Here is a 25,295-nt window from a genome sequence, read left to right on the forward strand (position 1 = left end):
GGGGGGGGGGGGGTGTGTGGTGTGTGTGGTGTGTATGGTGTGTGTGTGTGGGGTGTGTGTGTGTGTGGTGTGTGTGTGGTGTGTGTGTGTGGTGTGTGTGTGGTATGTGTGCGTGGTGTGTGCGCGTGGTGTGTGTGTGTGTGTGGTGTGTGTGTGGTGTGTGTGTGTGTGGTGTGTGTGTGTGGGGTGTGTGTGTGTGTGTGTGTGTGTGTGTGTGTGTGTGTGTGTGGTGTGTGTGTGTGTGTATAGTCCCCCTTGCTGGTGATTGCTTCAGGACCGCAGGCTTGAGCCCATCATCCCAGGGCTCTCTCCAGTTGATCGTGACTATTCAAGGGTGGGCTGTGTCCCACGATGTATCAGACAGACAGGAAGGAAAAACTTTAATCGTATGTTTTTCAGGGTGAGGTCGCCTCTCTTGTTGGGAATGAACAAGGGAGCAGGTTGTTCCAGGTATGCTGGCAGTCATGTTGTGACCACGGGGCAAGTTAGGCTGAGGAAAAAGCCAGCACATAAAGGAGGAAGGCAGCCAGATGAATCAGAGAAATGGAGCTGGAGCTCTGATTGTCTTGTGCCTAGAGCCTGGACCTACCTCTGGACCACCTATTCTATGAGATAAAATTTCCCTTTCATTTTGGCTTGCCGCTGAAACATTATTCCTGACTGCTGTCTAACTCACAGTGCCTTTCCATACAGTGAATTCAGCTAGGGAAGACTGTAATGATATGTTTATATCAGAATCTGCAGAGTGTTTTCTCAACAGTTCTCTCATCCAAACCACCTAAGATCCTCTTGAGGCAGTAGATAGACATTATTCCTGTAACTCAGAGCAGTGAAGTGACTTGCCTAAGGTCACATGGCTCAGATCTTCTCTATTTTAATCTTGTGCTCTTTTTACTATATCAAGTTCCTCACGTGACTGTTACTGTAAATTCTGAGCTATACCACAATTTATTATATAATATTATTATAAAGTAAAAATTCCACTCATTTGTATAGTGTCTTTCACTTTTAAAAGACTGGTTACATCTGTGCTTTAATCTCACAAGACCCCTGAAGTAAGCGGTTCAGGTATTATAGTCAGATGCAGAAATAACAATCGCTGAAATTAAGAGACTCAGCTGGTCAAAAGCCTATGATCTGGAAAAAACAAAACAAAAAAACCTAGGCCAATCAAGATCTTTCTTGGGATTTTGCAATTATGATCTTGCAAACTGGGAGCCAAGCTGAAGGTAGGGAGAGATGGAGAAGAGAAAGCACGGGGCCCTGGGAGAATCTGGGAGAGGAGATGCTCATTTCCTGGCCACATCCCAGGTCCCATTTCCAGTCTGAAGGAGGCCCAGCTGGACTCAGTCTCTGGTGCATAACAGAGTAAAAGGTTTTTCGGGCGCTGTTACTCCAGCCAGTTTGAATTGGTTGCTGTTCCTTGAGGCTTTGATCAAAATGCTTTTCATGTTTGTTGTTTACGTCTTGTTTCCCTGAAATGATTGGGAGGGAAATGAAGGCATGTAAAATGAAAAGGCCTTGTGTGCTTGTCTTTTGGTAGCCTGTAAGCAGGGGTCTCCAGAGAGCCAGGCTCTAGGTAGAAGCGTATCAAAGAATCCCAAGAACTGTGGTAGCCACTGAGAAAGAAGAACACGGCCTGCATGCCTGGGATGCTCTAGGAGGAAAAATGAGAGCGGGAGACCTTGGAATCACGCTGTCAGAAAGTCCCTGTGGACTTGCCAATACAGTTATGACCATGCTTCACGACCAGGGCTGATTTTAACCCCTCAGGAAAGATTCGTCAATATTTGAAGACATTCTTGGTTGTTACAACTTGGAGCTTGGGATGCTATTGGCATCTAGTGGGTAGAGCCAGGGATGCTGCTAAACTTCTCACAGCACACAGGACAGCCCCCTACAATGAAGAGTTATCCAGCCCGACGTGCCAATAGTGCCAGGGTGGAGAAACTCTGGTTTAGGAGGGTGTTTATTTTTCGGTGTATGTATCAGAATCTTATGCTTGTTTATGTTCCAATCTAGGAATTTACCATAAATATTATATTATAAATACTTGCTTTCGATGACTAAAGTGTGTACTACTAAGGATCCCTATCTCCAGGCTCATTCTTGATCACTGCATCACTCAGGGCAAATCCTAACGCAAAGATACTCACTCCTGGGCAGTTGGGTGGATTAAAAAGAGCGTATGCGTGTGTTCGATGACTGATATATGCCCATGCCATTAGATTCATTGATCCAAGTAGCATGTTTCTACATGTCACAAAACCAAAAAGGGAAAGCCTTTTCTGGTGTTTCAGACCATCATTTTGTACCTCGTTAAGAATCTGACATATGGTAATGCTTACCCCACATCCACAAAAGCTTCAACCCATAGTGATTTCTAGTGAGACTACAAACAGTAATTACGTTTCTGAAGTGGTAGTTTAGATCTTATATTGCCAGTGGGAAAAAAGACTAGTTTGCAGACATGCCCCCAGATGAGCTCTGAAGAACTCCTTCCAAGAGTTATTTATCCTCTGTAATGGAAGGGGGGGTGGGCAGGAAGAGCAGTAAATCTGGGGGAAGGGCAGAGGATCTCAGTGAAAGGCGAGGTGGGCAATGACTGCTCCTCTGGACACTGTCCTCGGTTTCAAAGATTCTCCTGGAAGCTTTGGAAGATGAGTTTCTCTCATCAGAAGCTTCTTTACCTAATGTGTTTGACGCTGTGGATTAGCCCTCCCTCCTCCCGGTGAGTCTTCTCCCTCGGGCTCTGAGGTTTGTGGTTGCCAAGGGGCCGTCCCCTGTGCTCTGGAGCTGGCTCTTTGGTTCAGTCCAACTGTGATCCCCAGAGCCTTGCCTGTCCCGAACACTCTGTGCTTTTTGGTCTGTCTTCAATTCTGAGGCCCAGAAAAACATTTTCGTGTCTGGCACAGCCTTCCAGCTGAGGTAGGAAGGAAGATGAGGGTGTGTCTGCAAGATCCATAGTATCTTCCTGTGTGCCTCTGGGTAAAGCGTGGGTTCGTCTCAGATGACAGGGTTTTAGGTCTCCTCGTGTTGCTGGGAGTCAGGCGTGGGGCTGCGGGTCAAAGTGCATTCCTGAATCCCAGCAACCAGAGGTTTGGGGAGAGTGGAGGGGGTCGAGGCGGGCAGTGACTGCAGCTGAGCTGTTGAGGGCTGTGGAGGATTAAGTCCCAGAAATTAGAGGGGACCGGCAGAAAGAGAGTCATTTAGAAGCAAGAGACCCAGCTTTCCAAAGGGAGCTGCGTAGCCTCGTGCTCCAGAGGCCCTCTCGGACCTTTCCAGCTCTTCCGGAGCCTCCCGACAGTCGCAGCAGAGCTGTCTAGTGGCCTGTTACAGGAGATGGGATTGGTCCTTTGTTCCTCTTCATGGAAAGTGTTAGAAGTTTAGAGTCCTATAATAATATCATTTGTTGAATGCTCACCGTATGCTACACACTGCACACGTTGTGATCTTATTTATCATGGAGATCCTATCAGGTAAGTACTATTGTGCCCATCTTTCAGGGTACGAAATTGAGGCTCAGAGAACTTTAGTGAGCTGTCCATCTTCAGTAAGCTATACGTAAGTTATGGCGTGAACATGTAGCAGAGCCAGAATGCCATTCCAGGCCTCAAACGTTTAACCCCACTCACTACCCCAGTTTACTACTCTAAAGATGGTTTCACCTTCGTTTTTGTCCTGATGCATCTATCCCAGGCTTTTTGAAATACTCTGTTGACGATAGTTTAGATGTACACAGTGAATACATACTTTGTGTGATAAAATTGTCTTAGCTATAAAGATTAAGAGATTTTTTGTGTTTAAGAGTCATATTTGGGCCTGAACTCACACACGGCTTTCTCTCTCTCACAAATGTTATTTAGGGTAAAGTGATGCACCAGCCATATTTTTAAGTTTAACCAGACATAACACACCCATCTAAGTAAACATTTGAGAGTATTGTAATTGGCTTTGTAATGGGATGTTAAAATGGGATGATCCTTTGTCTTAGTTTCAGCTGAGACTAAGAGCTAACTACTTCCATGTTCTGAAGTGGTCTCCTTGAGGCTCCTCTCACCGTTGCTTGAAGTGGGTGGGAGTGGGGAAACCACTGGCTCCCCTTCTGCATCTGGGGAGGGAGAGAAAGAGGGAAAACGCCAACAACTTTTCCTAAAGGAACTCTGCCTTCTGATCTCCAGCTGCCCTCTCGGCTTCTACCACCACTTATGTTGTCTGGAGGAATGCAGATGGCTGGGGATCCTGGTTCTTGGTTACTTCCTTTGGAAGTCCAACTTGGATGCCTGGTGACCCCAGTTGAAAAGACTGAGTAGTTGCATCCCTTGGGCTTGAGGGCATTGTGCACTGGTGTCTGACTCCTGATTAGGACAGGAGAGGGAATGGCTCGTGACAAACAAGACTAGCTGTGTGAGAGTCAGCCTGAGGTTGCGTTAGGTCCTGCCCAAGCCGGGTGCAAGGAGAGCTCAGGAGATGGCAGCAGAAAGCCACTGGAGGTCGATTGCCAGCTGCTCAGGGGCTGAGGATGGAACCGTAAACCCCCAGCCAGAGCAGATTCATATGTATTGACATCTGGGACCTGCAGTTGAGGGGTCCCCAGCAAAGTCGGGGGCATCTCTGAAGAACCCATGGAAGTGCTTCCATGGGGACAAGAAACAGCTGTACATGCCTGCCAAGCCCAGGGAACCTGGATGCCAGCTCAGAACAGTACCAACCAGTAAGGACCTCTGTCACCTTTGTCTCTCCTCTCTGCACACTCTTCAACTCTGGACATGAAGAAACTACCATTAGCAGCCAAGGGGAAGGGTGATAAAGGTGCAGAAGCAGAGAAAGAGAATGAAGTCATGCCCCTTCCACTGCAGAAAGCAAGCCTGGGGGTGGGGGATGAAACTGTGAACGCCATTTTCATTTTAGGTAATACCTAGGTATTACCTCCACATTAATGACTGAACTGAGATTGTTTGGGGCTGTAATGTGAGCACACTCTTTTAAAAACCTCCGAACGTGATCTGCAGTATTAAGGGACCTACTCAGATTTCATCCAGGGCAGAAGCAGGAGCTCCCCACAGGTAGTGTGTGAGTGGGCACTGGGGGCATCTGGGGAAAATCCGGGAGCGTTAGGATGGTGCCCTCTGTGTCTGCTTTCCAAAGGACACCCTGGATCTCACCTCCTGTCTTCCTCACTCAGCCTGCTCCCAAGCATGGTCCAACCTCAGGGCCTTTGCATTTGCTTTTCCCGTATTATCCACATAGGTTGCTCCCTGGCTTCCTTCATCTTTCTCTCGGTTTAAATGTCCCTTTATCAGACATTTCTCTAACCACACAATGCAAATCATCACCCGTCTGTCCAGCCCCCTTATCCTACTTTCTTAAGTTTTTCATAGCCCATATCACCACCAGATCTAGACCTCTTATATGTATTTGTTTATTGTGTGGTCCCAGATTGGCAGCTCTAGGAGAATGGAGACTATCTTGTTCACTGTTTTTCCGAAGCACATGGAATTGTGGATGGCACATGGCGGTGGCCCAATGGGTATTTGTTTTGCTGTCATTGAGTATCTCTGCCTCACCAGACCCCTTTTACTGTTCAGAGTACAGATCTACTCACTATGTTATAAAAGTGAATCCAGTCCGGGCAAGTTGACGTGTACCTTTGTATCAAAAGCATGTTTTCTCTGTCTGGGATCCAAGGGAGCCCAGAGGAGGGAATTCACTTCTCATTGAGATGTCAGTGACCTGATCTCTTGGAAACTATACATTGGGTTCCCCCAAAGGAATAGATTTTCTTTTTCTTTTTGTTTCTGAGAAGAAAAAAGGCAGACATAATTCCTTCTCACTAGAGCCCGAAGGGTGATTTTTATGAATCTTTACCACATGTCCGCACAAACTTTAGCCTTTCTCTCACTGAGGGAAAGAATTTGAGCAATTTTTACTAGAGTCTTGTCAATGCAGAGGGCTTTATCAGGGAAAGTGATTTTCTGAAGTAGTTTGAGTCATAAGGAAGTACAATTCTTTCTGTGACTTGTTGCCAGTTTAACCCTAGAATGAAGATAAAGGATACCTTTTGGGGACTGGCTACTCAGAGAACTTGACAATGAGGTCTGCTCCTTGGCCTTCCCCCTGAGAGTCAGGTCTTCCCAACACATCTGCAAAGTGATTCTGAAGTCAGGAAGTTATTCAAGAATGACAGAAATAAAAACCCTCGCTTCCTAACAGCCTTCTGTGACTTTCATGCCTCCACGCGCTTCCATCAGTATTCCCGGGGAGTCTATACTTACAATGAGGAATGAATTTCTTAGAAATTTGACTTGGCTTGAAAACAGTATTTTTAGGGATGGTAAAGATTCATTTGATGCAGTGATAGAAAAACCAGGACCATGTGTAATTGTTGCCTGGCAGGTTGAGAATAGGAGCTCTGAAGCTAGACTGCTTGGGTTTGAAGTTGAGCTCCATCACTTACTGGCTGTGTGACCCTGGACAATTTACTTCTCAGTGTCTCAGTTTTCTCATCTGTATAATGGGAATCACCAATAACCACCCATCTCCTATGGTAGCTGTTAGAATTAAATGAGTTAATATGTGAAAAAGAGCTTAGAATAGTGCCTAGCACATAAGACTAACTCTGTAAGTGTTGGCAGTATTTATTATTGTTGTTTTTGGGGTGGTGGTTAATCATGATTACTATCATCATCATCGTTCTCATAACCATCCTCTTGCAAAACATGGCCTATTTAGACTTTAGGACTTGCAGAGGTAAAGCCACCAGTCGAATCTCTTTCAGTAAGATTCTGCCAGGATTAGCCATGGCTTCATTTTAGGATTCTTGGTGAAGGAACCGCATGGCTTTATGACCATCACTGGGCTAAATTCTCCTAGGGCCCCAGAAAGGACGCAATTCTGTAGTTTTCTTCTTGCCTTCTCTGCTCAGAGATTTTTAGGGATCTTTGGCCCATTCTCATGGAAATCTTCTAGATGATTTTGGGACACTTGACTCAATCGGATGGCTAAGGAATGATGTCTAGCATTCTTAAAAAGAATGGAAAAAAGCATCTTGCAAAGCGATAAGGAAGCAGAAATGGGCCTAAATATTTGTTTTTAATTATAAGACCAGAATCAAACACAAACGACAAAATATTCTCTAAGCTGAATCTAAACCAAATGAATTTTTGTTTTGTTTTGTTTCAAGACCCTGGCCTGTGAATTTGACTCAGGAAGGATTCTGGCCTCTGTCATCTGAGTTCACCTTTCTCCCTCAGGGTACAAGCACTAGAGGAATGCGGCAGTGGATTCCAGTCACAGCTGCCGTGTGAGAGATTTGCCTTTCGCAGGTTGCCACACGATGTGCAGACTTTATGGGTCTCAACTCAGAGCGTCGGCTGGTGCCTGCTCCCTGCACTTCCCAGGCAGCCCCGAGCATTTCCAATAGGCGGTCTCTCAGGATTTCTTTAAGGTTTGCAGTCTGTTGGAGTGGAAAAGTTTGCTAGTTGGTTAAAAACAAACTCTGAATCCAGTATCCACAACTGTTTGTTTCGTGGTAACCATAGGAAAATGCAATCAACAAAACTGAAAGAGTCTTTGCTCTATTGTGAATGCAATTTTGGCCCTTCACCTCCTGGCCTGTAAACAGGAATTCACCTAGATGATCTCAGACTGACTTAAGTTTGTTTGTGTGGGCTTCCCTGGTGGCCCAGTGGTTAAGAATCCGCCTGCCAATGCAGGGGACACGGGTTTGAGCCCTACTCCGGGAAGATCCCACATGCCGCGGAGCAACTAAGCCCATGCACCACAACTACTGAGCCTGTGCTCTAGAGCCCGCGAGCCACAACTACTGAGCCCGTGTGCTACAACTACTGAAGGCTGGGCGCCTAGAGCCCGTGCTCCTGAACAAAGACAAGCCACTGCAATGAGAAGCCCGCTCACTGCAGCAAAGAGTAGCCCCTGCTCGCCGCAACTAGAGAAAGCCTGCGCACAGCAGTGAAGACCCAACACAGCCAAAAATAAATAAACAAATACATAAATAAATTTATTTTAAAAAATTGTGTGTGTATATTTTTATTTAAAATTTCCATTTGGTTCTTTTTTTTAAAAAACTACCCTATGACCACATTTAAAAATTTTTTATTTATTTTATTTATTTATCTATTATTTATTTATTTATTTATTTATTATTATCTCTGATTCTTCATGATGCCTGTAGCCTTGTGTGGATGTCAGTGCATTTGAAGGAGCAGTCACCTCTTTCAGACTTCATGGACTGACTTCTGTAAGGAGAGACCTTTGCCTGTGGGAGGGGGCACACTGCAGCGTACTGTGGCCCGGGCCGAGTGGGCCAGGGCCCCACGTATGGGGCTTGTATTGCCTCCAGGTCCAAGGGGATGTGATAGCTTGACAGCTCAGGCCACAGCGTCAGCAGCATTGTGCTCCCTGGTGAGCGCAGCGGGGGATCCATAGTGGCTGCAAGGGCTGTTGGGGTCCTCAGTGGCGCCTCCAGTGGCTAGGGACCAGGGCAGGCAGCACTGGTGGCCGGAGCTGGGGGTGTGCATGCACTGGGCTGCGGGACCAACTGCAGGTGCGTATCCAGTGGCAGGGCCAGTTGCAGACACACATGTAGGGGCGAGGGCCAGGGTCAGCAGCAAGGACTGGGGCCACCTTAGGGCACATTAGCAGCTGTGGGGCCCCTGGCTGTCAGCGGGCACTCCTGTCACTGCAGGGTCTCATCTTGGGCTGTGCACGGCAGTGGAGTCTGGCGAGGGGAGTTGGGGTGCAGGTGTGCAGCTGGAGAGGCTAGTTGCAGGGAAGCCCAGTGGTGCAGGCCAGTGTAGGAGTCAGACCCTGGCTATCTGTGTGCACTCCTGGGCCTTAATGAAAATTTAAGAACCGGCACTATCAGAAAGCCATTTCTGTTACAGCCTAGATTGGCCCTGGTCTGTCGCTTCTTTCTCGCCCCGTTCTCTGCACTAGCAGAAGCTGCTCACTGCTGCTTGCGCAGGGAACTTTCATGTCTGTGAAAACTAGCAAACTCCCTTTGCACTTCTGTCTCTCACTGTATGTGTGTTCAGGGTGCAAGGAATTTCACCACCTTCTGCAAACCACAGGGAGACGCATGTTCAGGCAGCCAGAGGGGAACCTTTAGGTTTCTCAAAATACAGACATCACAGAAGATGCCTCTCTTGCTTTAATATTTGCTGAAATATTGATTAGTTCAGATCCTCTGGATGAAGAGATGGCAACAAATTTCTAATAATTATATTAATATCACATAGTTCCACATATCTATTTGTTTACTACATCCAAAGAGTTAATGTTTAAAAGTTTGAAGAAGATTGCAAATGATCTGTTTCACAGCTGATCTGAGTTCTTCATTCCAATCCCATACGTTAAAAAATTACTTGCTAACATTTGGGTACTGACAGTTGTACCAGGTACAAGTTGAAGCTTTTTGCCACAACTCTATAAGGTAACCACTAATAATAGACCCTTTTTACAGATGAGAAAACTGAGGCCCAGAGGGTTTACAAAATTTGCCAAAGTTAACACATCTAAGAAGTGACAGAGCCTCCTGCCTGACAAGCCCCCGTAGGATCCATAGCATAGGAGGGCCACTTGACCTTGCCTTAAATTTAGATATTTGACATGAGGTTATACTGTCATGGAAATATACCAGAGAACTAAAAGAAGTCTGTCATACAACTTGAACCAAACTGTCCTCAGTACATTATGGATAGATATATGTAAATGTACATGCACACATATATATGTATACACACATAATTATATTTCATTCACATAAAATTATGTTACTTTTCATTTTTGTGTATGTTAAAGTCTTTAGTTAGGTAAACATAAACATTTTAAATATACCATAGGTTCCATAGCCCTGTTTTGATTTTGTAGTATATGGAGAGTCTCAATAGTGAAATTGGCCTGGCCGTGTCTTAACACTGAAGATGTTCCGGTGCATAGAACCATAGGATTAGGAGGGAGACTTAGAGACTATTTTGTCCAACTTCTTCATTTCACTTGTGAGGAAATGGAGACACAGAGAATATTGAGTAACCTCCCCAAGGTCACACAGCTAGAAAGCCCTCCCAGTGACAGAGCAGTGTTCTCTGCACCCACTGCTTTTGATACCTGGCTCATGCCTCCAAACTAGCAAGAAGAGGACAAGTCGCACACGTGGGCATATGTCATGGGAACATCCTGGAGGCCACGAAACATTTATTTTACAACCAATGATTCCTTCCCATGCGGTCTTTTTTTTTTGAATATGTGGGAAAAATGATTCAATTTTTTTAGAACTTTTCACATTTCAAAACCCTTTTAAAACTGAGAATCGATATTGTACCTCATGACCGTCCTGGGAGGGGGTGAATGCAGGCATTGCTATTTCTGTTTTTCAGATGGGGAAACAAAAGTCAAAAACTGGTACACAACTTTTCCAAGGTAACACAACTAGGTAGTGGCAGAGCTGTGACTGAAATTTAGGGTTCCTGGCTTGGGACATGACACTGAACTGCACTGCTTTCCTGTCTACAGTATGTCTTACAGGAATTACAGATGGGAACAGCGCAAGCATTTTTGTTCTCCTGATGCTATTCATAAACCATTCTCAAACCCAGTGCATTTTCTCTGAAAGAAACTATTCTTCATGTGATCAGCAACTTGGCAAAAAAGATAATTAGATCTTCTGAACGCTATTCATAAAGTAAATGCTATGTCAGAATAGATATTAAGCATTTCCAAAGTTCCTAACGTATTTCCTTTCAGTGGTGAGGTGTAAGATATATTTAAATGAAGCTTAGTCTGGGAAACCAGCATATTGCAATTAAAAATGCAGCCCTTGTAGTCTTGCAATTCTTTGTCTAAAGCCTTTTACAAAAGAGGGTATTTTAATTCAATAAATAAAAGACAGGAAAAAGAAAAAAAGAGAGAGGCACTTCCAACTCCTATGGGCGGCATAGCTTGCAGTTCACACACACAGCAGAGAAAATACACAAACAAATAGTATTTGATCTTGCCTTGCTGCAGGCTATTTTCATCTTTGAAGAGACCAAAGGAAAAAACAACCTCAGAACTTACCACGAAAACTTCCAAATTTATTGCAACACAACGTAATGGCAAAATGCTATTTTCTTAGTGCTCACATTTTTGAATAACCACCATGGCCAAGAATGCCTGGTTTTATATTTACAATAAACCCAAAGAAAATCTTGAATTCCCCTCCCCATTTGGGGATGGCAAAGATGCGGTAGGTTGTTCAGAGCAAACCATCCAGTCTAATTATTCAATCTTATCCCCTCTGTTTAACCTGAGCTTGAGGCATTTATTTCATGTTTATACTGGTTTAACACAAATCATTCTTAAAAGAGATTTCGTATCCTGTTTCCCTGTGCAAAGTTGGGCTACAGTAGTGACTTAACAATGCCAGCCCTTTCTTGGGCTTATCAGTTTAAGAAGCATTCAACCTAAGAAAACACTTCCAGTGTAAACAAGATACAGAATTGCACATCTAGCCACATTCCTCCGAGATCTGTCTGAATAGAGAGAAGTATAGATCTACATTAAATAATTTCTCTTTTAATTTAGCATTAACATGCCCATATCCTTTCCTCATACATTGTTATAAGTAATTCATTCTGTTGCTACTGTATTCCACGTAGGAAGTAAAGTATAAAAAAGGGCAAGACTTAAACGTCCTTTAAATTAAGCTCTGCACAAGCATTATACTTTTCAACTTATTTTAACCATAATTAAGTTGGTTTAAAAGATACAGTGAAAGTCTTATTCTAATCTCATCTCAGCACAATTTATTTATAGTTGATATATGTATATTAGTTGTTTTCAAGGATGTCAACTACCACCCACTCCCATCTCACTTCTCCTGAAACTGAAATTTGTACAGACTGATTACTTGGTCAAGGGATGTATTCTAGTTTCTTAATGGTAAATAACCTTTTCATGTTTTCATAACAAGGAATGGAAATCAAACTATCTACATAGCTTAGCAATTCATCAGACATACCTTGTTTGAAGAAAGGAATTTTTTTTTCAAAATTTTTCCACCACAGAGAATGGATATCCTTTTTTCTTTAAGCTTTTCTGCATCACAGATCCCATCCAAATTATTCTAAAGAAGAAATAAGAAGAGGTCCAAGCACCTTTTCTCTTCTGAGAGGAGCTAATCAAACATTCCCATCAACCTCTCAGCACTTTGAAAAGCACATTTTATACCACACACACACATGCACACACACACACACACTCATACACACACACTGGTTTTAGTGCTGAATTAGGCGGTACTCTTTCAAATTTCCACGCCCACTTTTTTTTTTTTTTGGTGGGGGGCGGCAGTTAAGGATTTCTAAATATTCTTTTCTATCCCAAAACACACCTTTTCAGCAAGCAAATTCTACAATTAGAAATTCTAAAAAGTAGCAGAGAAGCACCTAGATGAAACGGAAAATTTTAAGTATACTTTAAAATTGACTTAAGCAGGGCAATTAAATTTTCTCTTTCTTTTTCAAATGTTAGCGAACAGCTGGATTAAACTGCATAAAGAAAGAAAACTGTGCAAACATTACTGAGCTGATTCTACTGGACTCTCATTTTTGGAGTAAAAATAATTTTCCTACATGTTAAAGCTATTTTTTGGTTTAATTTGCTTCGGTCCTTTCTACATTTTGGCAAGTTTAATGAAATGACTGTAGTCTATGCTGCTGGGAAGAGGACACAAGATAATGACAGTGGGAAGTAAAAACAGACTCATGTTTCAAAACAACAAATGATGGATAGCTCACATAAGTGAAACCTACCGGATTTTATTTACTTACATATTAGTGTCATCAATTAAATTGAAGGGATTCAGACCCAAAACATACATTAGCATATCACAGCATCTTAAAAACAGACCATAAAAAAGTACATCTGGCACTCCTTGAGATTCAAATGTTTATCAGTATGACAGCTCCTTCTCTTCAGCAGGGTGGGAGGGAGCACGGAGTCCATCCACTGCCTGCTGGGGACTGTGCACTCACACAGCCCAGTCTGAGGAGGAAAATCTTCCTTACTAGCATAGCAGTCTGGGGATTGCTCCTTATTTAAGATTATGGTTTGAAGCTTTTCCCCTCCACTTGGTTCTGCATTTAAATAATTTCTCAATCCTGTTTCTTCCTCCACAAAATCCTGAGCCTAGGTCCACTGGTGGTAAGGATGATACTGCCACATGGAGGATGGCCTGTCCCACCCTTTGAGTCTGGGAAGGTTTGGATGAAATGGCAGCCCAAACATAATTAATAATATTACTCTTAATGTTAATAATAATGCTAATTGCCATTTATGAAATACTTATGCTGGGAATGGTGATAAGCCTTCTACATATATCAACTCATTTAATACTTAGAAAAACCTAGAGGGGTCAGTACTATTACTTCCGTACTACAGATAAGAGAACTGAGGCTCAAAGAGATTAAGTGACTTTCCCAGGGTCAGCCAGCTGGAAAGGCAAGAACTGGTGTTCAAATTCAAGGCTGTCTGACTCTGAGGCAAAGTGCCATGTTAGGGTTTAGAGCTTCTTTTCCTTTGTTAGTTTAATTTGTTTTCTTATGGTGAATAAGGCAGAATCAAATATAAATGTACTGAAAGCATATGAAGAGATGCTCAAAGCGAAATGCAAATCGAAAAGCAATAATGTTTGCGGTGATGAAAAGTTTTTGAAATACATAATTATGGTTGCACACCACTATGGATGTAATTAATGCTAATGAATTAATCAACTGAAAAATGGCAAAATTTTTGTCATACATATTTACCACAATAAAAAATAATATTGAGAGAGAGAGAGAGACAGAGACAGAGAAATTCTCCTTTAAAATAAGCAATGAAGGGCTTCCCTGGTGGCGCAGTGGTTGAGAGTCCACCTGCCAATGCTAGGGGACATGGGTTTGTGCCCCGGTCTGGGAGGATCCCACATGCCGCGGAGCGGCTAGGCCCGTGAGCCATGGCCGCTGAGCCTGTGCGTCTGGAGCCTGTGCTCTGCAACAGGAGAGGCCGCAACAGGAGAGGCCACAACAGTGAGAGGCCTGCGTACAGCAAAAAAAAAAAGCAATGAAATATCACTTTTTTACATTGATTAAATAATTTTAATTAATTAATTTAAAAATATCTCTAAGAGCTCAGGAAATTCTTTTAATTTCCTTGAAATTCAGTTCTCTCGCTTTTTTAATTTCAATTTTTAATTATTTATATTTAAAAAATAATTTTTATTGGAGTATAGTTGATTTACAATGTGTTTCAGATGTACAGCAAAGTGAATCAGTTATATATATACATATATCCACTCTTTCTTAGATTCTTTTCCCATATAGGCCATTATAGAGTAGTGAGTAGGGTTCCCTGTGCTATACAGTCGGTTCTTATTAGTTATCTGTACATAGTAGTCTGTATATGTCAATCCCAGTCTCCCAATTTATCCCTCCCCTCCCTTTCCCCTCTGGTGACCATAAGTTTGTTTTTTACATCTATGACTCTATTTCTGTTTTGTGAATAAGTTCATCTGTACCATTTTTTAATTTAAAAAATTTTATTATTTTTTTTTTTATTTATTTTTTTGCGGTACGCGGGTCTCTCACTGTTGTGGCTTCTCCCGTTGCGGAGCAACAGGCTCCAGATGCCCAGGCTCAGTGTCCATGGCTCATGGGCCTAGCCGCTCTGCGGCATGTGGGATCTTCCTGGACCGGGGCACGAACCTGTATCCCCTACATCGGCAGGCGGACTCTCAACCACTGCGCCACCAGGGAAGCCCTTATTATTTTTAAAATATTTATTTATTTACTTGGTTGTGCCGGGTCTTAGTTGCTGCGTGTGTGTTCCTTAGTTGTGGCATGCGAACTCTTAGTTGCATTATGCATATGGGATCTAGTTCCCTGGCCAGGGATCGAACCCAGGCCCCCTGCATTGGGAGCATGGAGTCCTAGCCACTGCGTCACCAGGGAAGTCCCTGTACTATTTTCTTAGTTTCCATATATAAGCGATATCATATAATATTTGTCTTTCTCTGTCTGACTTACCTTCACTCAGTATGACAATCTCTAGGTCCATCCATGTTGCTGCAAATGGCATTATTTCATTCTTTTTTATGGCTGAGTAATATTCCACAGTATATATCTACCACATCTTCTTTATCCATTCCTCTGTCAATGGACATTTAGGTTGCTTCCATGTCTTGGCTATTGTAAATAGTGCTGCAATGAACATTGGGGTGCATGTATCTTTTCAAATTATGGTTTTCTTTGGATATATGCCCAGGAGTGGGATTGTTGGATTATATGGTAGTTCTATTTTTAGTTTTTTAAGGAATCTCCATACTCTTCTCTATAGTGGCTGTACCAATTTACATTTCCAGCAACAGTGTAGGAGGGTTCCCTTTTCTCCACACACTCTCCAGCATTTATTGTTTGTAGATATTTTGATGATGGCCATTATGACCGGTGTGAGGTGATACCTCATTGTAGTTTTGATTTGCATTTCTCTGATAATTAGTGATGTTGAGCATCTCTTCATGTGCTTTTTGGCCATCTGTATGTCTTCTTTGGAGAGATGTCTATTTAGATCTTCCACCCATTTGAAATATCACTTTTCATCAGATTGGCTGGAATTGCAAAGCTGGAAAATGCCCATGGCAGACATATGGCGGCCCTGATGGGCTGCTGGTGGTGTGGACAAATGGGTTATTCTAGAGGACCATGCAGAAGTACTTAGTCACATTACATGTGTACCCTAGGACCTATGAAACTCCTTGTGGGATTGTCTTTGGTGAGCTTCTCGTGCAGGGCCATGAGAAATCCATCCCTAGAAAATTAAGAGTTAAGTGTGGGAGATGCACAGTATGAAATATTATGCAGCAGCTAGAAGCAAAGAACCAGATGCGGGGTTTGAACAATGATCCCACACCAGATCACCTAGGTTTGACTGTTGGTTTTGCAACTGCCATTTGGCAAGTAACCTAACTTCTCTGTTTCTTAGTTTCTTCTTCTGTAAAATGGGAAAAAATAATAAAACCGGTATCTCTGAGTTATGACAATTAAAGGAATTAATACTTGTAAAGTTCTTGGACTCTTGCCTCATGTGAAGCAAAAAACACTACTGCATGTGTTTTTTAAATAAATAAAATGTACAGCAACATTACTGTATTCATTTTCTATTGCTGTGTAATAAATTACCACAAATTTAGTTTCTTAAAACAGCACCCATTTATTATCTTGTAGTTCTGTAGGTTAAAAATTCAGGCATTGTGTGACTGAGTTCTCTGCTCAGGGTCTCACAAGGCTGAAATCAAAGTGTCAGTGGTGGCTTCCCTGGTGGCGCAGTGGCTGAGAGTCCGCCTGCCGATGCAGGCGATACGTGTTCGTGCCCCGGTTCGGGAAGATCCCACATGCTGCAGAGCGGCTGGGCCTGTGAGCCATGGCTGCTGAGCCTGTTCTCCGCAACGGGGAGAGGCTGCAACAGTGAGAGGCCCGCGTACCGCAAAAAAAGAAAAAAAACAAAGTGTCAGTGGGACTGGGTTCTTATCTAGAAGCTCTGGGAGAGAATCCACCAAATCAGGTTGTTGGCAGAACTCAGTTTCTTGCAGTTGTAGGACTGAGGTTGCTGTTTTCTTGCTGGCTGTCAGCCAGGGGCTGCTCTTAACCCCTAGAGGTCACCCCACTCCTCATCACATGGCTGCTTTCATCCTTAAACCAGTCACGGTGCGTTGAATCGTTTTCATGCTTGGGTTTTCTCTGACTTCCTCTTTTGCAAGAAGCCAGAGACAGCTGCTTTTAAAGGGCTCAGGTGATGAGGTTAGGCCTGCTGGGATCATCTTCTTATCTTAATGTCAACTGATTAGTAACTATAATTATATCCACAATATTGCTTTGCCATGTAACATAACGTCATCATGTACCAGGGGCAAAGATTGTGGGGGCCATCTTAGCATTCTGCCTACCACAACTATTGATCTTAAAAACGTTATTCTGAGTAAAAGTAAGAAACAGGATGAGAAAACCAATACAATACTGGGATGGTTAATTTTATGTGTCAACTTGACTGGGTGCCCAGATATTAGGTTAAACATTATTTCTGGGTGTGTCTGTGAGGGTGCTTCTGGATGAGATTAGCATTTGAATCGGAAGACTGAGTAAAGTGGAGTGCCCTCCCCAATGTGGGTGGGCCTCATTCAATTCACTGAAGGCCTGAATAGGACAGAAGGCTGAGTAAGAAAGAATTCTTTCTCTCAGCCTCTGTCTTCAAGTTGGGACATTGGTCTTCTCCTACCTTTGGACTTGGACTTGGACTGAACTATATCATCAGTTCTCCAGGGTCTTGAGTTTGCTGACTGTGGATCTTGGACCTCTCAGCCTTCAAAAATCACCTTAGCCAATCTCTTACAGTATATCTATATCTACGTCTATATCTATATATCTATATGTATATCTTTATTTCTCTCTCTGTGTATACCTCCTATTGGTTCTGTTTCTCTGGAGAACCCAGACTATTACAAATGGAATTATGAAAATTAACATACACCTAAACACCTAAAACAATAATATACATTTTGCAAGAGCATGTGAGTATATATATATAAGTGAATATATACTCACCAGATCCTTGGTACTCCAGAGACTTGTACTGGCTGTTCCCAAGGGCTTCTCTTGTGTATCTGCATGGCTTACATGCTCACCTTCTTCACATCTTTATTCAAATGTCACCTCCTGAGTAAGGCTTTGCTTGGCCAACCTGTTTAAAATAGCCCTACCTCCCAGCATTTCTCCTTGCTCTTCTTTGTTTTATTTTCCCCATAGTATTTTTTTATCCTTTAATAATATTTACTACTTAATTTTTCATTGTGCATCCCTCACTGGGAGGTAGGTTCCCAGAAGGCAGTTAATTTTTTAATTCTGGTTTGGTCACTGATGTATTCCTGTCCCTTTGAACGGACACACAATAGGCATACATACAATAAGTATTAACTAAATGAATGATTACAAATACATTAGAATGCTTGCCTGTGGGGAAAGGGAATGGGAGTGGAGAATTGGGATAAAATGGAATAAAAAACATAAAAGCAAAAGTCCTGGAGCCTTGTGTGGACCAGCGATGATGATGCTGAGAACTGACTCAACACTCCACTCCCAAGCCTGGCAGCAAAACAATACTTACAAAATAGTCAAGTTGGTAGCTTCAGTGAAATCTTTGAGATTCTTTAACTAAAACAAGATCACAGCTTCCTGGTAAGTATCCTTGAGCTTGCTGCTTGGCATTAACTGAACTTCTAGATTATTTCCAGTTGAGAACAGAAATTGTGGTGTTCAGTTTTTCCTGCATTACTACTTGAGATCCTGTTTGCTTGTAAATCACCTATGGTTGCTTGAAAGCATCAGTTCTTTCCTAAATGACTATTTGTCACTACATAAACTTAGTGTCTCCGTCTTGTACTGTATCCCGTATAAAAATCTCTTCAAATCCCGTTCAAATCTCTTTTAGAACATTCTCTATTGAAAGTTTTTATTATTGTCATAAACACTGAACTTGGTGACTCTTTAAAATACTGCCTTATTTTTTTTTCACTCCAGAGATAAAACTCAGAGATATCAATGCATTCTTCATATCACAAATCCATTATTTTATGTGACTTTTAAAAATGCAGGATGGCAATTTAAGAGTCTAAGTAATGAGATAGCCTTTTCAGACACTTCTGATACTTTCACTGCATGCAGGTATAAAACACAAGAGTTACACTTTTCATAACACAAGCTCACCGAAATGTCTAAGGCTATATCATGTTTGATGCTACATCAATTTTTCATAGAAGTATGATTTGCCTTGAGCTCCTTTACAGCAGTTTGGGGACTGCACTCCCTGCACTTTGGTGGAAGCTTATTGCAACCAGATGTTATTTCAGTTTCCTGGACACCTTGAATATCACTGCTTAGTACACATGTTTTGCATAGTGTCGGTGTGAATGGAAAATTTGCTAACATAATTAACTCTTGTTAAGTTTATGTTATCCCTATCTGCTAGAAGCAAAGAGGTTATTACAAGGAAAACATGTTTTTCAAAAAATAGAAGGAGCCAAACTGGGAGCATGAATAACCTACAAATGGTAGACTATAGGAAGTCAAAAGAGATTTTGCCAAAGAATGTAAAAGCCTCCAAAACTAGAAAGAAGAGTTCTTAAGAATAAATCAGAGGGAAAATTGATTAGAGATTAGATAGGAGCTATTGATTATGATTCAAAAGGTAAACTTAATGGTGCACAGGAGATAGTGGACCAATAGAATTCATATTCTTCCTCAGGCTATTGTAAAAAAACGATGTTAGGAAGATTACTACTCCCAAATGCCTCCCTGAAAGAAATGAGCTGGAACCACTGTATCAAATATTGGACAACACCCACAATATTCTAGGCCCAACTGACAAAAAATAAATGCAGATAAATCACTGTGATTGCAATAGCATAAAAGAGATTCAAAGACCTAAAGAATAGTATTGGGAACTGGAGGCTATAACGTAGATCCTAGCATTAAAAAATGCTGCTGGTCTGGCAGATTAGCAAAATACAAAAGTACCTTATTCAAAACAAGGGCTCAAAATGGTTGGCAAGAGATTATAGGCGTTATTTCTCCCTTTTATGCCAAGTAAGCAAATGGAATCTAAAATAAAGGATTGGTTCACTGAACACTTGTCAGCTGGGGCTCTGCTGATCTAAGCTGTGTTGTGCTGTGCTGTACAGATCTGCTTCTCATTATAGGTCTGTGTTTGGCTAGGGAACCTCTGTTCTATATGTATTTATTTGAGTGCCCATGCTGCAGGGCAACAGCTGTACAGGGGAAGAGCTTCTTCTCGTGGCAATGGCAAAGTCATAAGTGGGCAATAGAAAATATGTGAGGGCTCTTAATATTTAGTCTTAGAACTGGCACACTGTCATTTCTTTTTAGCCATTTCATTGGCCAAAACAATGACTAACCCCAAAGTCCAGGGGCAGGGAATGAGACTCTGACAATAGAAAGGCTATGGCAAGGGTGGATGAAGAGAGGTGTGAAGAGTTTTATAGTTAATACACTGGCATATTTTATCAGTGTCCATGTTTGCCATTGTGTCTTTCTTCCCATACTTTCTGCCTGGATTTGGATTTCTTCTTGCTGATAAAAATGTTCAAGAAAATAAGAACTGATGGATACCTTAACATGACATATATACCTTCGTCCTAAAATCCATCATCTTACTTAAAGGGGAAACTCTAGAGGCATTTCCACTAAGATCAGAAACTCAGCAAGGATACCTACTATCTCTACTACTATTCAGTATTGTACTAGAGATGTTAGCCAATGCAATGCAACAAGAAAAATCTATTAAAAGTAAAAGAATTAGTAAATAAAGAGTAACACTATCTCTATTTACCAACAAAGAAATTTATATAGGTGTGTGTGTTTGTGTGTGTGTATGTCTTAGCTTTGCTTGCTGAGAATGCCTAGAGGCAATGAAGCCCCATGACAAATGAGCGCATACAGAACAAAAGCTTTGTTTCTAAATATCATTCTTCAATAAACAAAATCAGATACACTCAGAAAACACCTGATTTTAGGGCTGGGGATGGGAAAATACAAGATGTACCTGGCCCATTTTGGAGCTAGTGAGAAAAACGATAGTAACATGTCAAAAGAATACAGAAGCCAACTTGAAGAAGCTCTCACTGGCCAAATCTGGGCAATTTGAACAGCAAATCAAGTAATGATATTAATAAATTAAAACACGTATAATAAAGGAATCATATTTGGGTTTGTACATAAATAAATAAATAGGGGAGAGGAACCGTTTTTCTTTAGAAAAGAATTCCAACTAATGAATGAAGAAAGAATGATGGAAATAGAAAATTACTGTTCAGCAAATAAGTAGTGAGTGAAAAGAAGATGAGAAACAGAATACTTATGTAGTCTCAAAGTATCTCCCCAGAAGATATTTACTAATCAAATAGGGGAAATATCTTTACAGTGGAGAAACCTGGAAGATACCACTTAACCTTGTGATCACAGTTTACATTATCAGTAATTAGACTAATTGACATCTTGTGCCTCCTAATATGATGTACTGGGAAGAACACAACATCACTTCTGTGGCATTCTTTCCAAAAATGCATAGCTGACTTTAATTATGAGGACTCATCACACAAACCCCAATAGAGGAACAGTCTACAAATGAATTGGCTAGTGTTGGGTTGGCCAAAAGTTCGTTTGTTTTTTTCCTGTAAGATGGCTCTAGGAGCACTTAGTTGTCTTTAACTTCATTCGAAACAGTTTTGTTAGACTGTTGTGTGACAGCTATCGTATCAGTGTACATTTAAAACAAGACTCATCAAAATTGGTGAATTTTTGTGTAGCCATTTTAATATTGAAGATGTAAGAAAAAAGCAACATTTTCAGCATATTATGCTTTATTATTTCAAGAAAGGTAAAAATGCAACTGAAATACATAAAAAGATTTGTGCAGTGTATGGAGAAGGTGCTGTGAATGATCGAACGTGTCAAAAGTGGTTTGTGAAGTTTTGTGCTGGAGATTTTCCGCTAGATGATGCTCCACGGTCGAGTAGACCAGTTGAAGTTGATAGCGATCAAATCGAAACAATAATTGAGAACAATCAATGTTATACCATGTGGGAGATAGCCAACATACTCAAAATATCCACATCAAGCCATGCAAATCATTTGTACCAGCTTGGTTATGTGAATCACTTTGTGTTTGGGTTCCACATAAGTTAAATGAAAAAAAACTTCTTGACCATATTTCTGCACGCTATTCTCTACTGAAAAATGTAATGAAAACATTCCATTTTTAAAACAAATTGTGACGGGCGATGAAAAGTGGATACTGTACAACACTGTGGAAAGGAAGAGATCGTGGGGCAAGCAAAGTGAACTACCACCAACCACGCCAAAGGCTGGTCTTCATCCAAAGAAGGTGATGTTGTGTATATGGTGGGATTGGAAGGGAGTCTTCTATCATGAGTTCCTCTGGAAAACCAAGTGATTAATTCCAACAAGTACTGCTCCCAGCTAGACCAACTGAAAGCGGCACTTGACGGAAAGCATCCAGAATTAGTCAACAGAAAACACATAATCTTCCATCAGGATAACGCAAGACCACATGTTTCTTTGATGACCAGGCAAAAACTGTTACAGCTTGGAAGTTCTGATTCATCTGCCATATTCATTGCACCTTCGGATTTCCATTTATTTCGGTCTTTACAAAATTCTCTTAATGGAAAAAATTTCAATTCCCTGGAAGACTGTAAAAGGCACCTGGAACAGTTCTTTGCTCAAAAAGATAAAAAGCTTTGGGAAGATGGAATTACGAAGTTGCCTGAAAAATGGCAGAAGGTAGTGGAACAAAACGGTGAATACGTTGTTCAATAAAGTTCTTGGGGGCTTCCCTGGTGGCACAGTGGTTGAGAGTCCGCCTGCCGATGCAGGGGACACGGGTTCGTGCCCCGGTCTGGGAGGATCCCACATGCCACGGAGCGGCTAGGCCCGTGAGCCATGGCTGCTGAGCCTGTGCATCTGGAGCCTGTGCTCCGCGACGGGAGAGGCCACAACAGTGAGAGGCCTGCGTACCAAAAAAAAAAAAAAAAAAAGAAAAAGTTCTTGATGAAAATGAAAAATGTGTCTTTTATTTTTACTTAAAAACTGAAGGCCCTTTTTGGCCCACCCCGTACTTTTCCCAAGTGCCAAGGTCATCAAAGACAAAGACTGAAGAACTGTTATTGATTAAAGAAGACTAAGGAGATACAACAATTGATGCAACATGTGATTTTAGATTTGCTCTTAGATCAGATATGTTAATGGGAAAATTGGTGAAATTTAAATGAAGTCTAAATATTAGATAATGATGTTGTATCAATGCTAATTTTCTGATTTTGATGATTGTATTGTAGTTATGTGAAATGTAAGTATTTGGGGAAGCTGGCTGAAGAGTACTGTCATCCTTCTGTATCCATGGGGGATTGATTCTAGGAATCCCTGCAGATGCCCAAATCTGTGAATGCCCAAGTCCCTTATATACAATGGTGTAGTATTTGCATATAACATGTGCACATCCTCTGTATACTAAAGCATCTCTAGATTACTTTTAATACCTAATATGTAAATACTTGCTGGTGCTCAGCAATTTCAAGTTTTGCTTTTTGGAACTTTCTGCAATTTTTTCCCCAAATATTTTCCATCTGCAGTTGGTTGAGTCTGCGGATGCGGAACCCGTGGATAGAGAAGACTGACTGTATGCATAATTCATTGTACTATTTTTAAAACATTTTTGTAAATCTGAAATTATTTCATTTTAAAAAATAAATCTTTAAAAAGGAAAAAAGATGACATAACAAATGGAAAATTCATACCCAGAATATCTTTCATACTTTGAAAGAGGTAACAAGTTTTTGTAGAAATAACATCGGATTTGTATCAGGAAACCTTATTCATGTCTTTTGGCTCTTTAGCCTCAAACTAGGCACTTGAACATTCAGATTCTTTATTTGTAAAATGAGGAATATAATTTCCCTGACCATTTTGAGTATCAAATGAGGTAAAGTTGATTAAAAAAGAAAAAACTCTGTAATCTGAAAATTGCTATACAAATTGTTATTATTAATGATAATTATCATATGGCTTGTTCTGGTTAAGATCAGAGGATTCAGGAATCAGATCCTTTTCTTAATATTTATAACTGCTGTGGAGAAGTACAGAATAGATTTTAGAGCTTTCCTATGGCATCCTACTGTGCTGGCTCCTAAATCCATATGAATGGAAGCAAATGGAAGCCAGGCCTTGATGGGGAGCAAGGCAAGGTGATGCACCTGGGGATAAACCAGATTCCTGCCACATGCATAAAAGAAGGGCTCAGAGTGCCATTTAAGAGATACAAACAAAGGGCCTGGGTCCCTTATGGAAGGGACACCAAGAATGCCTGCACAAACCCTGGTCACACAGACCAACATGCTTGTCATAATGTTTGGGTCTTAATGTAGAAAAAGATGGCAGATTACCATTTGGAAATGTGTGTTAGGTGACTCTCATCTGGATGGACAAATAATTAGCAAGGTTTATGCTGCATCCCTGAGCTGGAGGGTAGCCAGCCAAAAGCCTGGCCCTCACGGGGTAGGCTTGCAGTTGGGGCCTTTCCAGCACTCTGATCCTGGAGGCCCCCTTGGTTCAGCATCACCCAGAGTCCTCTGGGGGTATTCACCAAGGTACTGTGTTATGCCCCAAAGCCCCAGTTGTTACTGGCCCAGTGGCCGAGGGAAAAGCATCTGAAATCCTGATAGGTAGGGACAGGAGTCCTGCTATGTGCTATTTGAATAGCTTTGTCTTTCTATGCCTCTGGTCTCAGGAAACATTGATAAGAATGGTGACTACAATATTAATACAGCAGACTCTTGAACAACACAGGTGTGAATTGCGTGAGTCCACTTATATGCGGATTTTTTTCAATAGATATATAGAAAAACTTTTTGGGGATTTGTGGCAATTTGAAAAAACTTGCAGACGAACCTTATAGCCTAGAAATATCGAAAAACTAAGAAAAAGATATGTAATGAATGCATAAAATATATGTAGATATACATATAACATACAAAATATGTGTTAATCGACTGTTTTGTGTTTTCACAAGGCTTCTGGTCAGCAAAAGACTATTAGCAGTTAAGAGTTTTTTGAAGTCAAAAGTTATTTGCAGATTTTTTTTTTTTTTTTTTTTTTTTGCGGTACGCAGGCCTCTCACTGTTGTGGCCTCTCCTGTTGCGGAGCACAGGCTCCGGACGCGCAGGCTTAGCGGCCATGGCTCACGGACCCAGCCGCTCCACGGCATGTGGGGTCTTCCCAGACTGGGGCACGAACCCATGTCCCCTGCATTTGCAGACGGACTCTCAACCACTGCGCCACCAGGGAAGCCCATTTGCAGATTTTTGACTACAGGGGTGGGAGGGTAGTCATTGTCCCTAACCCATCCCCCTTCCCCACGTTGCTCAAATGTCAACGGTAATATTTATTGAGCATTTACTCTATACCAGGCACAGTTCTAAGCATTTTGCATATATGAATTCGTTTAATCTTCAAGCAACCCCAATGAGTAGCAATCATTTTAGAAATGAGAAAACAAGACAGAGAGTGACATGCCTAGGGCCACATAGCTAGGGAAACAGAATCAGAGTTTAAACACAAGCAGCCTCTCTTCTGACCGTGCTGTCTCCACCCCAGGTTGCTGTGAGGATCAAA

The 25,295-nt window shown here is 41.7% G+C and overlaps 1 protein-coding gene across 3 annotated transcripts in view; it reads right to left on the reverse strand.

The window, feature by feature from the left end:
• The window catches only part of VIT (vitrin), a 124,030-nt gene extending 111,785 nt beyond the window's left edge, over positions 1-12,245 (reverse strand). For all 3 annotated transcript variants that reach the window (XM_027113391.1, XM_027113390.1, XM_027113392.1), the window contains exon 1: positions 12,020-12,245. The gene's annotated coding sequence lies outside the window, so the exon portion shown is untranslated. The remainder of the gene's footprint in view (positions 1-12,019) is intronic.
• Between the last annotated feature and the right edge of the window lie 13,050 nt (positions 12,246-25,295).

The sequence above is a fragment of the Aethalodelphis obliquidens genome, unplaced genomic scaffold, assembly GCF_003676395.1.
Source record: "Aethalodelphis obliquidens isolate GAN/ISIS:26980383/991018 unplaced genomic scaffold, ASM367639v1 scaffold12, whole genome shotgun sequence".
NCBI lineage: Eukaryota > Metazoa > Chordata > Mammalia > Artiodactyla > Delphinidae > Aethalodelphis > Aethalodelphis obliquidens.